Source organism: Larimichthys crocea, chromosome XIV (genome assembly GCF_000972845.2).
Source record: "Larimichthys crocea isolate SSNF chromosome XIV, L_crocea_2.0, whole genome shotgun sequence".
NCBI lineage: Eukaryota > Metazoa > Chordata > Actinopteri > Sciaenidae > Larimichthys > Larimichthys crocea.
In genome coordinates, this window is record NC_040024.1 from 4,833,890 (window position 1) to 4,849,285 (window position 15,396).

Sequence of the window (15,396 nt, forward strand, 5' to 3'; positions counted from 1 at the left end):
AGGTTCTGTCAGAAAGAGCTGTCAGCGTCATGGCCTATGACTCACAGACACATATTCAGTGAGATAATAAGGAGTGGGACAGAACATGAGCACTGAAAACAGGTTACGATTATCATTTTATTTGTGGCGAACTGGGAGTGAATGGTTAAAACTTGGACCATTTTAGTGTTTTGCAGATGTTTGTCGGGATTCGAACACGCCAGTTTGAAACGATGAGTTGGGACGTCCAGTCACCGTTGGAAATACGTCCGATAGTAGAAGGTAAGAGGAATGCATACATAGATAAATGCCAACACTGCATTTGTAACAAGTTTCTGTTTGTGTTGCTTGAAATCAGCTTCAAATGAACACGTTTGTAACGTGATGGGTCATGCGTGGATCAACGTCAGACAAACTAGTTTGTTGAACCGCTGCCCTCGTATATTTTCCTCCAACAGCATATTCGGTTATCAATATTGAACATGCTCATTCAGTCCATTTACGCAGTTGACTTACTGCATGGGCTTTGTACTTTCATTGGCTTCCATCACACATCCTTTAATTTGGACATCATGCTCTCTGGAGTGGACTGGTGAGTCGGGCAGAAATGGTTAAAGGTTTCGGAATAAATTGCAGCTACAGGGGTGAGGCAGAAAAAGTAAGGGAGGGTAGGGAGGGAGACAGAGACTGAGTAATGGAGGGAAACCTGCCGATAATGATAGAAACACGGTGAGGCCTCTGCTGTCATTGGAAGCCAATTTAAACCCCACACATCCATTAATCCATTGCTGTGATAACTGAACCATACCCCCTTCCTCACTTCTTTCTCCCCTCCCTGTCTCCCTACTTCTTCCCCTCTTTCCCCATTGACGGATGGGATGCAACACGCAGTGAGCCAACAGGGCCATGATAACAAGGCTCTCATATCAAGTTGCTCCATTATTGAGATGCAGAGAGGTATCAAGATCGCTGGCTTTCTTGTTGGAGTCTGTCACTGTCTCAGATTCACGGCACGATGTCGAGTCGAGGGCAACGCAAGGGGGGATGAGAGTGTGGGTTAGAAGGAAAGAACGAGGGAGGATGCTTACGAGAAAACAAGCAACTCAAGTGGTGCTGAGACAACATTTTAGGGCTAAGAGATGATCCTGGAGAGGTGAAAGAAAAAAAGTGAGGATTTTTTTTTACAAGTCTTGTTTGAGTTCTCAGGTGAAGAGACCAAAGCGTTTTATGTGCTCCTTCAGAGAGGTGGGTGGGTGGCAAGATCGGGGACGGGATAATATCATATTCAGTCATAAAATGAAAAATCTGTGGCTTGAATTATTTATTCATGGATTTCAGGGAGGAACAGTAAGAGACACACACACAGAGCGCAGAAAAGAGAGTGAGAGGACTGAAGGGGAAGAGAGACTCTCTTGACAATAACGCAAGAAACCGACTCCATTTGTCATCTGTTGCGATGGAAATGATTTCACTCGCGGTGAACGCAGCTGACCTTTGTTTTACATGTCCCCGAAGTCGGTGTCAGTACATTTGTCCATGACCCGGGGCTTAAAATGGAGACGTTTAAAAAAACAAACAAAACAAAAAAAAAAAACTTCTTTCTCGGAGATGTTAAACATTTGCGAGCGTTTAGAATAAACCAGAGGCAACTTCCTGGGGCGAAGTGAAGTGCTAAAACTGTAATTCTTTGAGCGGCCACTTGAGGCTGGTTACGAAGTGAAGCGTCCAACTCCACAGCAGAATAAACACGTTTACAGCCCGGTTCCGACAAGTTTTGGTCTCTATAGCTATTTCCCGTCCATGACAACTGTGAGGGGGGTAAATATTTCTAACTCACCTGTTCCGATGTATCAGGCTCAAAGTTCTGCATAATTGACAGCTTGATTGACTGGTAGGTGCTTATTTGAGCACCCAGGCGTCACTCGGCCCGCTCAGGTCCAACGATGATCCACACTCTTCTCCGATATTTCGGAGAAGCAGCACATCCAACAATTTTCGGCTTCAAAACGCTCTTTGGAAACCTACAGTTGGCATCCTCAGTCGCCCTGTCCGTTCTTTATTGTCATTAGGTAAACTGACGCCGCTATTTATGCTAGTTGCCGGGTGGTCGCCATAGAAATCGCGTCTGAATATCAAGTCTTCCTTTGTAACTTTTCTGCCACCTCGCTTGCTTTGATGATCGGCGGGGAAAGCGCAGATCATCCAGAAATGCATTGTGGATGTAATGGCGGCTTTGTTCCTTGAGAAGGCACATTTAAAGGGATTAGTTGTGTGCAGACAGGATCCCCCTCCTTCACACCCTTTGATGCCTAATGATGGGCGGGCGTTTGGATTGATCTGGCACTGTGTGGGCCAGATGAAAGGGGAGGTTTTAGACAGGGATCTGCTGCTTTCCTCTAGAGGTCTCTCCTCTCTCTTCCACCCATCCATCCACGTCTCTGCTGTGGATCTACCTTTCACTCTTGATGTATAAATTGTGTGTGCTATTTATCCACTCCCAGGCCCCTCTCTTCATCGCTTTACCCCATCCATCACCCATCAACGGGGCCATACAGTCACAAAAGCCCCCTCTCCTGAGCTGCACATTTGCTTTTACACTCATTAGCGGTGCTATTAACTTTAATATCGACGCCGTTTGTTGACCTAGTCTCTTCTTGCTCTTCTCCTTCCCTTCGCCACTTCTTCATTTGTTCCTCCGACCTCATTTGAATAAAACATCCTGGGAATTTCCACTATTCAATTAATCGTTCCGGTCATGTTCAAGCTCTTACTCCCTCTGCTTACTCAAGCTCCTGTCCCTCTCCGCCGTTCTCTTGATCATGCCTCTCTGCAGGAATTTTTGCTTCTAATCCATCAATTAAGGATATCAGTGCATCGCTTCTCTGCCCCATTAGAGGCTGTGACATCGTATGACTAGTATATAACCCCTCACTCGCCTGAGCCCTAACTAACATCAAATCCAATCTGCTCCCCTCGCTCTACAGTTTCAGGATGTCTTCGTATAGTGCACGTCAAGTCACACACTTTGTCTATTTGAGAACTTTTTTTTTTTTTGTGCCGAAGTATCTATTTTTCATAAGGGAGCGAGATGTAAGAGTTAGATTTGCTCCAACATTTTTCACTCAAAGTGATTTGAAGAAGTACACGAGATCCTTTCCAAGAAATTAATGTACAATCCTACCTCTCCTTTTTAATGCTTTTCAAGTCAGGAAACGCTCGTGGGTTGTCTTCCGGATGAATAAACACCCCGCTTGCTCATGTAAGTGAAAGAGCAAATAAATCACAGAGAACTTCATCTTGAAATTAATCACAAAGCCCCGAAACATAACCCTAAAGCCACCAGGCACTTTGTCCTGCTCACAAAAAAATCAAGATAAAGGCTAAAAGTTTTGTAAAATAGCGCTTTCAGATGTAAGTGCTGTTCATTTGTCTAACGCACGAGCTAGTGCAATTACCTATGCAGATGTCTGCTCCACATCCCCGATGATTGCCGGATCACACCAGTTGAAAATAATGAGGTCTCGTTTACCGTGGTTCCAGGCAAAAGGCTTTGATTCCTGCAGAAGTTGCCCTCTCTGGTTTTCCTGACGCAGCCAAGGTGAAATGCTTGTAGATGGATTTGTAAAACACTGCAGATAATAAGTAAGCATCACTCTCAGGCTCGCGGAAGAGAAGGCAGGAGACATGGGATTCATCTGATCTAACAAGAAACGATTTGTTGTGTACGCTTGTAAAAGATTAATGTGCGCTGCTGGGTTAGAATAGAGGGTATTTTCTGAGACATTTCTGATTGAATTTAGTTGCGATCCGCTACTAGTGCGTCACTGCACGCCCACTCGGATCACACAAACAAATCACCCACTCGGCTGTCTGCCGTCAAACCTCCCCCCCTCTCAAAAAGAAAACTTAAACACATAAACTTACCCAGGGAACGAAGCCACAAAGCGCTCCGCTCACTCCCGAGAAGAGGCCATCAATATTCACGGCCGTGGCCGGCCCCTAGGTGAGCGTGCCAGCCTGGCAGACTGTGTACTAATTGAAAAGGAAGGGCTACACTGATTGTGCGAGGCCATTCCTTTGAAGTGGGCCTCCTCCTTTTTAAATGTTAAGTAGCGCCTGTCTGAGTCCTTCCGCCTCCAAAGGCGCCGCCGTCTCTGAATGAGAGCAGAAAACACCCTAGCTGAGCTGCTCGAGGAGGGCATCAGCAAATTAAAAACTTCATTTGTGGCCTTTTTTTTTTTTTATTCATAAGGCGCAAGACTGTTTTGATGACTAAATAATTCATAATTCATATTGTCTGTAGATGGAGTGTACCATCTACAGGGACGCATTAAGTCACGTGGGTAGTGGTGATTGCGAGGTGGGGTAGTAGCAGCCTGTACAGCACCTCTGGGTAAAATCACAGCAGATAGAATGAGAAATAGCAATCAATGAAAACAACAAGGTTATTAGAAGAATATAGAACAAATCGCATCCTCTGTCAGGGATCGGGGAGTTATTGGTTCCCACATATGAACTGTGTGCATGTAGGAAACTCAGCAGATCATTGATTTGAGCTATACCTTCAGCTCGTTCATAGTGCCGTATACGGTATTTAATATAAGCGTGAATGTCGGAGCATCTAACAGAAGTGCAGAGTATGTACATATGATAAGGATTATTAGTATAGTGCATGTATGGTCCCATAGGTTTTAAAGAGCCACGTTGAAGCTCAGAATATGGTTGCTCAGACAAGCCACCTGCAATGGGACCTTCCTGTCAATCAAAGCAGCCACACTGTTAATTACACATAACTTTAAGCCTTAATTAATTTGAACAGGTGAGTTGTATAAAATTCACCCTCAGTACAGTTGTCATGAAGGGAAATTAGCTATAGGAGCCAAACAGTTTTTTTGTACCAGGCTGTAAACATGTTTATTTCTGCTGTGAGGTTGGACATTTGAACATGGGGACTTATGGAGACTGACTCGTTCTGCAGCCAGCCTCAAGTGGATGTTCGAGGAACTGCAGTTTTTGGCATTTCCACATTGGCTTTACGGAAGTTGCAAGATGATGACGTTCCTGAAATTGTTGCTATTTAGTGAAAAGCTGTGTGTTTTTACCCCATCAGGCCTCGAAATTCAAAGACAAATCGAAGCGTTCTTTTATCGGCACGACTATAATTACATTACTGTTGCCTTCGGACTCAGACTTTCTCGCTTCCCCCCAGGCCTTTTAGAGTTCACTTAAGATGAACTGAAGACAAAAGATTTTCACAGATTTACTCGCTCCGCAATTGAGTTCACTTTATCTTTACAACAATTCACCCTTTTACAGGCTTTCTAAAGTATTCAAATAAAGCAATCCGATAATGTTATAAGTGGGTATCAGTGTTGGGTGGAACTGCTCACAATTCAGCCTTCAAAGAGGAGTCACAAGCCCAAAAAGTTGAGAACAATTGCGGTGGAGATTTAGGGCCAGCACTGAAGCACACTGAACGGTATGGTGCGTCGATGCGTTGAATTACATCAGTTGTTTTATGTTCCATTGCTGATGCTGCCTAATGCCCAATTCTTTATGAGCTCATGGAAACATTTACAACCACCTCAGCAAATCTGGAATCAGGAAGGGTTGAGTGGTTTCCACCACTCCAGCTGTAAGCGACCATCCTCTCCTCTGCATAGCAGAGCTAAAAATCTGCTGACAACATGCCAGCTGCCCTCTCTCTCTCAATCTCTTTTTCTTTCTTCCACTCACCAGTTGCTTTTTCCTGCACATTGTCCGTCCATCTCTCCGTCCTCTGACCTGTTATTTCACTCCTATTGTTATTCCAGGTTCCATTTCTCTCCCGATCTTCCCCGGCTTTACAGAGATGTCTGATGATAAGAGGAGGGGATGGGAGCGTTTGTGTGCGGGGGGAGTTGAAGAGTTGAGCTGAGGAACATTTAGTGCTGATAAAGAAGAAGCAAGTTGAGTGAAGTGAAGTATCTGGGAAGAGGAGAAACAGGCAGGTAAGAGGGAAGGTGTGTGTGTGTGTGTGTGTTTTTTCCCTTCCTCCAGCATTGGTAGCAGGCTGAGTTGCCAGAACCGTAGAGAGTGTAGTCTTTAGAGGCTCTTTTTGAAGTTGAGCCTGAGGATTACCACGGTTGCTTCCTCAGCAGTGGCAAACCTGTGTCTGATTCCTCAGACAGGTAGGGGAGGAGGCAGGGTGCTGATAGAAGAGGAGTAAAGTCAAAGCCCTTGGGAAATGGCGAACACATGCAGCTGAAAGCAACCGGTGTACGATGACAAAAGCTGCAGAAAGATACAGAGAGAAACGAGGGTGGAGGCGTGCACGTGCACATGTGTGAATCGTGCTGACGAATGCTCATGAGGTTCCTCCACAAAGCGAAGATTCATGAGTCACTCATTAGTCAGAAGCTTGTTCATTATTTAACACCGTTCCCCAGAGACTCCAGGTGAGCAAGTTCCTATCCTGGGCTCCTTTATACACGTCATGACCTTTCAACATGTCACATCAGTTACATGAGAAAGATTAAGAAACGAGGTCCTGAATTTACACCCCAGATCCGAGATCACGGGAAAATCAACCCACATTGCGATCACGTCTCAATTTGCAGAACAGATCTGTCGAGCCGTCTTTACCAAAGAAGGGACTGTTTGTCGTACTCGCTTGCGAAGATGCTCGAAAACACAATGTGATCACGATGTCTAGACCACATCTGGAGATGGTTGGGTCGCTAAGCCAGATGTAAATCTGCACATCGTGATCACTTAAGTGTGATGTGCCACCTCACTCCGCCTCGTCCTGCCAGTTTAAGCAAGCCCCACAAGAGCTACAAGCAAATCTTCTATCTAACTCTAATTTGCGTTTTGAGATCTGATCACTGTTCAGAGCTGATGATATCCCTCATTGCCAATAACTGTAAACGCAAGGACCTGTGAATCAGATTATCCAGACACGTTAATACCAAATGTAACCACCAAGACCTCACCGGGTACGTCTCGCAAGTCGCTGTTTTGGTCCCTTCTCCACACGACTTCAAACCCCACCACTTTACTTGTGTGCTTCTAAATGTGTAAATATGCTACATAGTTCATTTGTTTCCCATTTTTTATCCATCAGCAGAAAATCGGTTGACTCGGACTGCTTTTGGCGTCCATTAAGAATAAAACCATTGCATATTTTCCATGGAGTCGAGCGTAGACCAGCTCCTGGGATGCTTCTGAGCTGGATTGCGGTAGGATTGGTGTGGTTGTAACACTGACTAGAACATCCTGGATCACATTGCAAGCCAGACTATTTCTAGATATAACAGGGTTTTTTTTCTTTGTTATTCAGACACAAATCAGGTCTTAACACCAGGTGTAAATGAGGTTTTCATCCAGCTCTATGTGGCAGAAAGTTAGTTAGTGACTTTACTTTACATCCATCAGCACTGGTGTACAGGCGCAGGTGGAGCACTGAAGGCTGAGGGGAGATAGAGAGAAACAGAGAATGTGTCTGTCTGACAGAAACGAGGGATGGGCGGAGGAGGAAAAGGGGTTCCTGAGATGGATTGAAATCATCCGCACGCCGCTCGCCCCGGCATCCACAGGCGTGACACAAAACAAAGCGTAATGGGCTAGAGGAGGCCATGTGTGACAGGGTATAGAGAAGCCACAGGGAAGGGGCAATGGAGGGAAGATGGCGGATGGAGAGAGTAGCTATAACTCAAGAAGGAGACAAGGCGAGAGAGAGTTTGAGAGCGTCGCACTGCGCTCCGATAACATCAGTTGGCGTTATTGGTGGACGTCTGTTAATATCTACTCTGTCGCCTTAATTTACATTCCTCACCGCATTGGCAACATGGCAGCAGTGCTAATGAATTCAGCCGTGAATGAAAGAGTGAGAGGCAGCAAGGAAAGGAGAGAGAGAGAGAGAGGGAGAGAGAGAAGAGCACATCGCATACCGAAGCAACTCCTCCAGCCGCTGACTTGGAAATGAGTCACAGTACTCTGCTCGACTAATAAAATCTACAGCAAGTGTTATACTGTTTCTCCTTGTTTAACACCAAGGCAGAATGTGTTGGGTCATAACAATGAGGTGGTGAAGATGTTTTAAATATAGGCTCTCACAGGGTCTGTTCCTCCGTGCGCCAGCAGAGGGGGGTAATGATACACTAAAGAGAGCAGAGGCTGGTTTTTACAGCTGCAAGCTTTACAGCTCCAGAAAGACCTCATGGAAAAGCATTTTTTTTGGAAATGAAGTGAAAAATAAACACGCACCCTTTATGATCTTCAAGCTTTTGCACTTGTGACTTTTAAGGTTGCATTTAGCGGTGTTTATTAGACTTGTTTGTTTTGCTTGTGTTAGCTGCTCCTTTGACTTTGAGCACCAACAAGGGGGGTTTTATTAGTCATTAAGCCAGCAAGATTTTCAAGGGAAGGAGCGGCGTTCTCCCCCCTCTAACCACATCTTAACGCTTTTCAGGGGGCGAGGTGGAGTCGGGGATAATCCACTAAAAAACACGCCTCACGCAGGGGCTACGTCGAACCCCTCGCGCTGACTTTTGATGCATGCAGCGTGTTTGTGTGGAGAGGTGTGTGTGTGTGTCTTAGTGTATTTGCAGAGTTTGCACAGACAGCGTGCGAGACGGCTTCAAGCGAAGCGGCGCTGACATGGAGGATTATGTGCTGCTCGAGCTCACGCTGCCTCCATAAACAAATCAACACCGCAACATTAGCAGCAATCCAAATGTGGTTTTCTGTGTTGCTCAGTTATCGATATATGGAATTATGTTTTATCAGTAAGTGTATCCAGCAGACAGGCAGTCTGGATATCTCTGAACTCTCGGTGCCCCTCGGAGCCTTTACGAGGCCTTGCCAAACTTTTTCATGTCTAACGCTCGTCCATGTTCTTCAACTTGCCATTTTTTTCTTCCCTTTATTGAAGAAACACTGTTCAGGCTGCATTTTATCACGGTGAAAAAAAGGTTGTTTCCATAACAACCAGGGGCCACTCCGCACAAAGTACTTATGTCCGACACTCAGGCACTAAGTCCATCGCTCAAGAATTTCCCGTTTTCCTACCGCGCCCGTGACACTGAGCATCGACCCCATCATGTTATTATCACATATGAAAACAGGTAACAAATAAATAATAAAACAATAATTCTAATAAAAACAAAGGCAGCTGGTGACTGTAGTTTTTAGCAAACATTACTCAAACAGGAGTAAACAGTCTCTTTGTTTGGGGGCTATTTTTAGCTGTGGATGAATACAGATTTGGAGCTCTAGTGTGAGAGAGAGATAATATATAAGCCACAGTGTCCCTGCTCATGAAGTATTGTATTGCAGTCACTGAGTGCAACAGTGTGACTGACTGACGTGTTTTTAATAGTTTGTGGTGTATACGGCACAGAGCAACAAAGAATAGTTGAATCAACCGTTTCCTGTTTTGGTCATTTGATTGAATTTCACAAACATTTTGAATATTGCGAGGATTATCCTAGAAAATCCTTTTTTTTGTTGTTGTGATGTTTCATCTAATAAAAAAGAAGGGTAAAAACTTCAATATAAAAACTTCCTTTTGTGTCTTTTTCGGCCCTCGGGGAGGACACACTTCATTCACAGGTGAAGGGGATGAAACCTAAAAATATTCTTTTTAATATCCTGGAAACAATGAATACAATAAAAACTAATGAGCCTCTTTATTTGTCAACCTCTGCAGCTTTGAATCATAGCTAAGGAACCGCTCAGCCTGCCCAGAACGCTTCTTGTAATGCAAAATGTAGCTACTGTGCAGAAGAAAACAAAACATACAATTCATTCTCCATTACACTGATACACAGGACATGAAAGGGACTCGGACTCAAAGCACTCATGTGGAAATACGTGGACAAAAAGCATGTATTTCTGCTGAGAGCGCATCTACTACTCGTGGCAATGTGAGAGATCTGCATAAGTGGCACTATACATACAAGAGGCAGCCAGTCACAGCAGCTATTCTCTGCACGGGACACAGCACAGTGGATCATTCTGCATAAAATATACGGTGCAATGCATGTAGATTCACCTTTATTGTAGGAGAGGAGCAGACACTAAACATCAGCTCAGTCTATTTCCATTCCTGCATGTGCAATTGTTGCCATGTAAATGTTTTCAATAAGCACGCGGCGACAACAAACAGCGCTTAACATGCGACGTGACACGGCAGCCCGTCGATTCATTAAGCAGCGTGAGGGATGGGCGTGTTGTTATTTTGAAAATGACAATTATTCATGCAATCACCGTTAATTGTTCCACTTTGCTATTGTACTTCTGCCAAGCTGAGCTCATAAGTCACCAAAGAAGAAGAAGAAGAAGAAAAAAAAACTATAATACTGGAAATCTATTTTTGAACCAATGCTGACAACCCTTCCCTACGCTCACACACACATGCACACACACCTCCTGCATCCTTAAACCCCCCTCTCCTGTGAAATAAATTAGGCCTGTGATGTATGTTGCCGAGGTGAAACGCACATTGTTGATGGCTCCGTGATTAGCCTACCAGGTGCGCGTTACACGATGAAGATAATCGTTCTGAGTTAATTAGCATTAGCTTATAGTACATCTTGATCATGTAGGAGTCTTGTTTTCATTCCTCCTGTATGGTGGTGGTGGTGGTGGAGAGAGAGAGAGAGGAGGAAGCTGGTGTGTAGCCGTAGGATATGAGGTAATTAACTTATCTAACAGAGACATGTTCTTGAGGCTCCTCTTCCACGGAAAATTGGCTTAGACATTCTTTTTTACGCCCCATATAGGCAAGTGGAGCAGTTTGAAATAATACCACTGTAATGGGGACAATGTAAGTGTGTATGACTAAAATAGATATTCATTAACTAGTTGTATCTCCGCTACGATATGTATATGCAATGGGAGGGGTGGGGCAGCTGTCTTAAAAAAAAAATACAACGTTATAAAACATGCAACATATTTGTTAATTAATTAAACTCTTATTTGCATTTTTTTTTTTACCCTTTCCGAAATAACGCCGTGAAACGGAAAAGCAACACGGCCCGAAAATAGTGACACCGGCGAGAGCAAAAAGGCATTTAAGTTAATATGCTCGCTCTGCTACAGTGGCTGCAGTTCTGCATCAAATTCACATCAGTGCACTCCACAACTACTGTGGGAGGTTGTAAACAGTGAACCCGGTCCATGGGGGTGTCGGGAGGGGATGGGGAGAGGGGGGGGTACCGGAGAATGATGAATGTATTGGCACAGCCGACTCTGTGTTGCTCTTGTTCTCTCCAGTCATTCGGAACATGAAGCGCTCGCCGGTGTTCCCTGTGACTTTGCTCTGGCGGATGTAGGTGTACGCCGCCGGCGAGTTTCAGCCACCTAAGGAATTCCCAACAGAAGGGCCGAGCCGAGGCAACTCGGATTTCCCTTTAGGTTTGCCTCCTCTCCGGCTTTGATGCCTCTTAATAAAAAGTAGCACATAAAGATTTATTAAGCACCCAAGCTGAAAAATATTCCAGTTATTTTGGCCCGCTGTCCAGAGACGCCACTAGAAATCTCACAGGTTTGAGACCTGCAACAGGATTTTGTTTTCTCTGGGCGTCCTTGAACAAAACAGTGAACCCGGACGTGTTCTCTCATTGTAAGTAGAGTATCGGGTGAAAACCCAGTGGTGGAAGGAAACTAAGTGCGTTTACTCCAGTAGTGTACTTTACTTGAGTATTTCGAGCTAGTGAGGGAAATATTAACTTTTTAAAGTGACATTGAGGAACTTTCCTACCATAAAATAACAGATTTTAAATCATGTCGATGCTACAACGACGTAATGATGTAATCAGGTCCTGTAGACCTGTTTTTTTTTTTGCTCCAGGTACAATTACCTGTGAGAAATACTTAGTGCTTTACGATACTATTGATGGAGGAAATGTTTTCTAGTTTTCCACTTCTCTGGCTGCTCCGCATCGACTTTCTGTCATTTAAAGAGTTTCCAGATGGACAGTAAAGTAAAAATGCTGCGAACTATAGCTGCTGTTAGCTAATGCTAGCTCAGTTTGTTAGCCGGGCTACCTGGACTGTGAAGTGTCCAGCACCAGGGCATGTTCGAAAGGCTAACAGTGAGCCGGTGTCGTGCCAGAACCGGGCAACGTAACCGGGCTCAGCATTTTTGGCAATTACAGTCGTCCCTCGCTATATCGTGGTTCACTTTTCGCGGACTCACTGTTTCGTGGATTTTTTGTGTGTAATTTTTCATGCTTTTTTTGCAGCCTACTGTATGAACGCGCATTGTGTTCTGCGTCCTAAATTGGCTAAGGGAGTACTGTACAAATAAGGGTAAAAAGGTGTACAGTGGTCCCCGTTTATCGCGGGGATACGTTCTAAAAATAACCCCGCAATAAACGAAATCTGCGAAGTAAGTTTTACAATTATTAACATGTTTTAAGGCCGTAAAACCCCTAACCCACACACTTTTATACACCTTTTTACACGCATTTTGTACAGTACTCCCTTAGTTAATCAGGACGCAGAACACAATGCATGTTCATACTGTACAGTACGCTGTAAAAATAAAGCATGCAAAATTACACTAAAAACATTCGCGAAACAGCGAGTCCTCGAAAAGTGAACTGTGATATAGCGAGGGACGACTGTATACAAATGTACAAATACAAAACTTACTTTGCGGATTTCGTTTATTGCGGGTTATTTTTAGAACGTATCCCCCGCGATAAACGAGGGACCACTGTACTCCCATTCACCAAGTGGAGAGATAGATGGGAAGATGGCTACGACTATCATATTTGTCTACTAAATATGAATCTCCAACCAGCAGCTGGTTGGCTTAAAGCATAAGCTTGTAAGCTTAGCTTCATGTTTTATGTATGCTAAGCTAAACTAGCTTTGTTTCACGGAGTACTTCTTCCAGTACTGCAAGCACCTCAGAAACAAATGCATAAAGCTCAGAGCGCCCAGCGACTGATTCGTCATGCATAACAGTTTACACACCAGTGATTTTCAAATAGTGAATGATCACAACAGGCGCAGGTAGAACTGCTGAGGGTATCCAGCTGCCTTTTCCTGAGACGTTTTGTTGTCCCAGTTCTCTCATTTGTGTCTCCTTCCAATGATGAAGTCGCCGGGCCTGAAGCGCCCCAAGGCTAAAGAAAAGGTCTGGCTTAAGATAGAGGAGACTCATTCCCTTAATTGTAATTAACTGTCACCGTTTTTTTTCCCTCTCTCTCTCTTTAGAAAAATATTAAGAGCTTGAAAAGCTTCTTAATCCTCCACACCTCCTGCCAGGTGTAGCTGCTGTGGATCCGATGCAGCCGCGGGCTCTTCCACGTGACATTTCCAAACAAATAAAAGGTAAGATGAAGTTGAAAGCCACAGCTGTGCAGCAGAGTACGTGCTCACCTGTACCCAGCTGTCATCCATAATCAGACTCTGCTGTGTTGTTATAATGGTCCTGATATACTAGTGCCCTTACAGTGTTTGGCAGCTTGTCTCGTGTTACAGACAGGCAGTGTAGGAGGCGGATGGACACCCATGCTGCTTTGCAATCTGAGCAGGATTTCCATCTGACCGCACATGTTAACCCTGGATTACTCGACACCTTCTTGGTCATGTTCAGATTTTCAAGACACACCGCACCGCAGAGCCACTGTTGCCTTGCTTTTGAAAAGTAGCGAGGCAGAATAATCCATATCGCTGCGGTAAAGTAAGGACAGACAAATGATTTTTCAGGAGCTTCAATCAGGATGAAATATCATTGTAAATTTTAAATATATAAATGTTACACTGTGTTTGTTTTGTACTATCTGAAAAATAGATCAAATACTTAGTTTATTTACTGAAATTTTAATATTATTGCTGCATGCAGGATCAATAAAGCAGCACAACAATGACTGGTACATCTCGTCCTTCGCGGTGTGTATGTGCACAGAGACGGAGAGGGTGTTATTTTCAAAGTTGGCATTGCAAACATGTTGTTTGATGTTATTTGTCTGCCTAAAGCTACAATTACAATTAGGTGTCATTTTGTTCTCGTGTTTGTTTAACATAACATATATCTGCCAAATCATTTGGAATAACTTAATACTGAGTTTCACGCCAAGGCCAGAGCTGCATCCAACATGAAAATGATCTTGTGCCTTGCAAATAATAAAAATAAAAGCTTTTGAATTTCATCAGTAAACATGTTTCGGTAAAATTTGTTCATATTCTACCATCAAGTCAAGCAAAATATTCCTCTCTGTAACTGCATCGGCAACCTTTCTCTTTCTTGAGTCAAGCTAATTAACACACTGACCAGTTTAATTGCAGATATTGTTTTTAGCTACTGTGGCCAATTTAAGGGTTGCTGTGTCTAAAAGTGGACAACAACACTTCTATTTTTTGTCATCCCTGTTGGACGATGGTATACCCATTTAGAAATCGCATGTGGATTGTTAACCACATCGTCAACATCGTTGATGTCACTTTTCCTTTTTCCCTTTCCTCAGTAACTTTGGCTTTTCAAAGCCATTATGTGTGGAGTTGACATTGGCGCCTTCAGTTGTTGTATCAAAGAAGATTGTTGCCCGAGCGACAAGGAAAACACTTTACCAATAATAATGATAGCAATCCAAATCCAACAACCAATACTCTCCAACTCATTTCCAATCCTCGACAACCTCAACCCTGAACAAACAATTTGCTTATATACAAATTATTGTAGTCACATGACTAATTAGACTAAACCATTATTAGGTGTTCCTGCATATTTTCATACACAAATAATTCATAAATATTTACATAAGCCGGTCATGTCAACGGGGGATCTATTTTGGCGTGACACGAGAGCACAGAGCAGCAGGTTGCGCTAAGTTTGGCATCTTAAATGAGTCTTAAACTTCGTACAATTAGCATAATAGTCAACTCATTTGCAACATTTACCATCACAACAACCAACGGTGTACCTTAAGTCCGTGTGTATATCTGTGTATGCAGGCAAATGACGAACGGGCAACGAGGCGGACCAATTTCCAGAAACTTAAGCCTTCAAAGTACTTTGAAAGATATTATAATCACATTAAAATTCTATACATATAGTGCCTTAAATTTTTTATGTCAAGCAATTTATTTGGGGTGTGTCAGTACAGCTCTCTCTTACACTCAGTAAGTGTTCTGTACATCCCATCCAGTGGGGATAACATCATAGCGTTCAGGCCAGGTTTTATACCCTGAGCTGTCAGCAAAAAGGATTAGGAATCCATCCAGGATTTTGCCTGCTGCCTATATTTTTCCGGTGTCTGCTTACATTTCTGGATCCCAAAAACCTCCAAAACCATTAATATGGTGTCTTCTTGCCATTTTGCCCATCCCTGTAGTCTCTCCTGGGGGCTTACATAATCAGCTGCTAAATTAGATACCACCTGAAGTGCAACACGGAACACATTTCCTTGCTGTTTTTTC

General features: G+C 43.7%; 1 long non-coding RNA gene across 1 annotated transcript; it reads left to right on the plus strand.

The window, feature by feature from the left end:
- The first annotated feature begins 11,213 nt into the window (after positions 1-11,213).
- On the plus strand, positions 11,214-13,662 carry LOC113747571 (uncharacterized). The gene is made up of 3 exons (XR_003463695.1): positions 11,214-11,587; positions 13,192-13,308; positions 13,442-13,662. It is a non-coding gene; the product is annotated as an uncharacterized LOC113747571 (long non-coding RNA).
- The last annotated feature ends 1,734 nt before the right edge of the window (positions 13,663-15,396 follow it).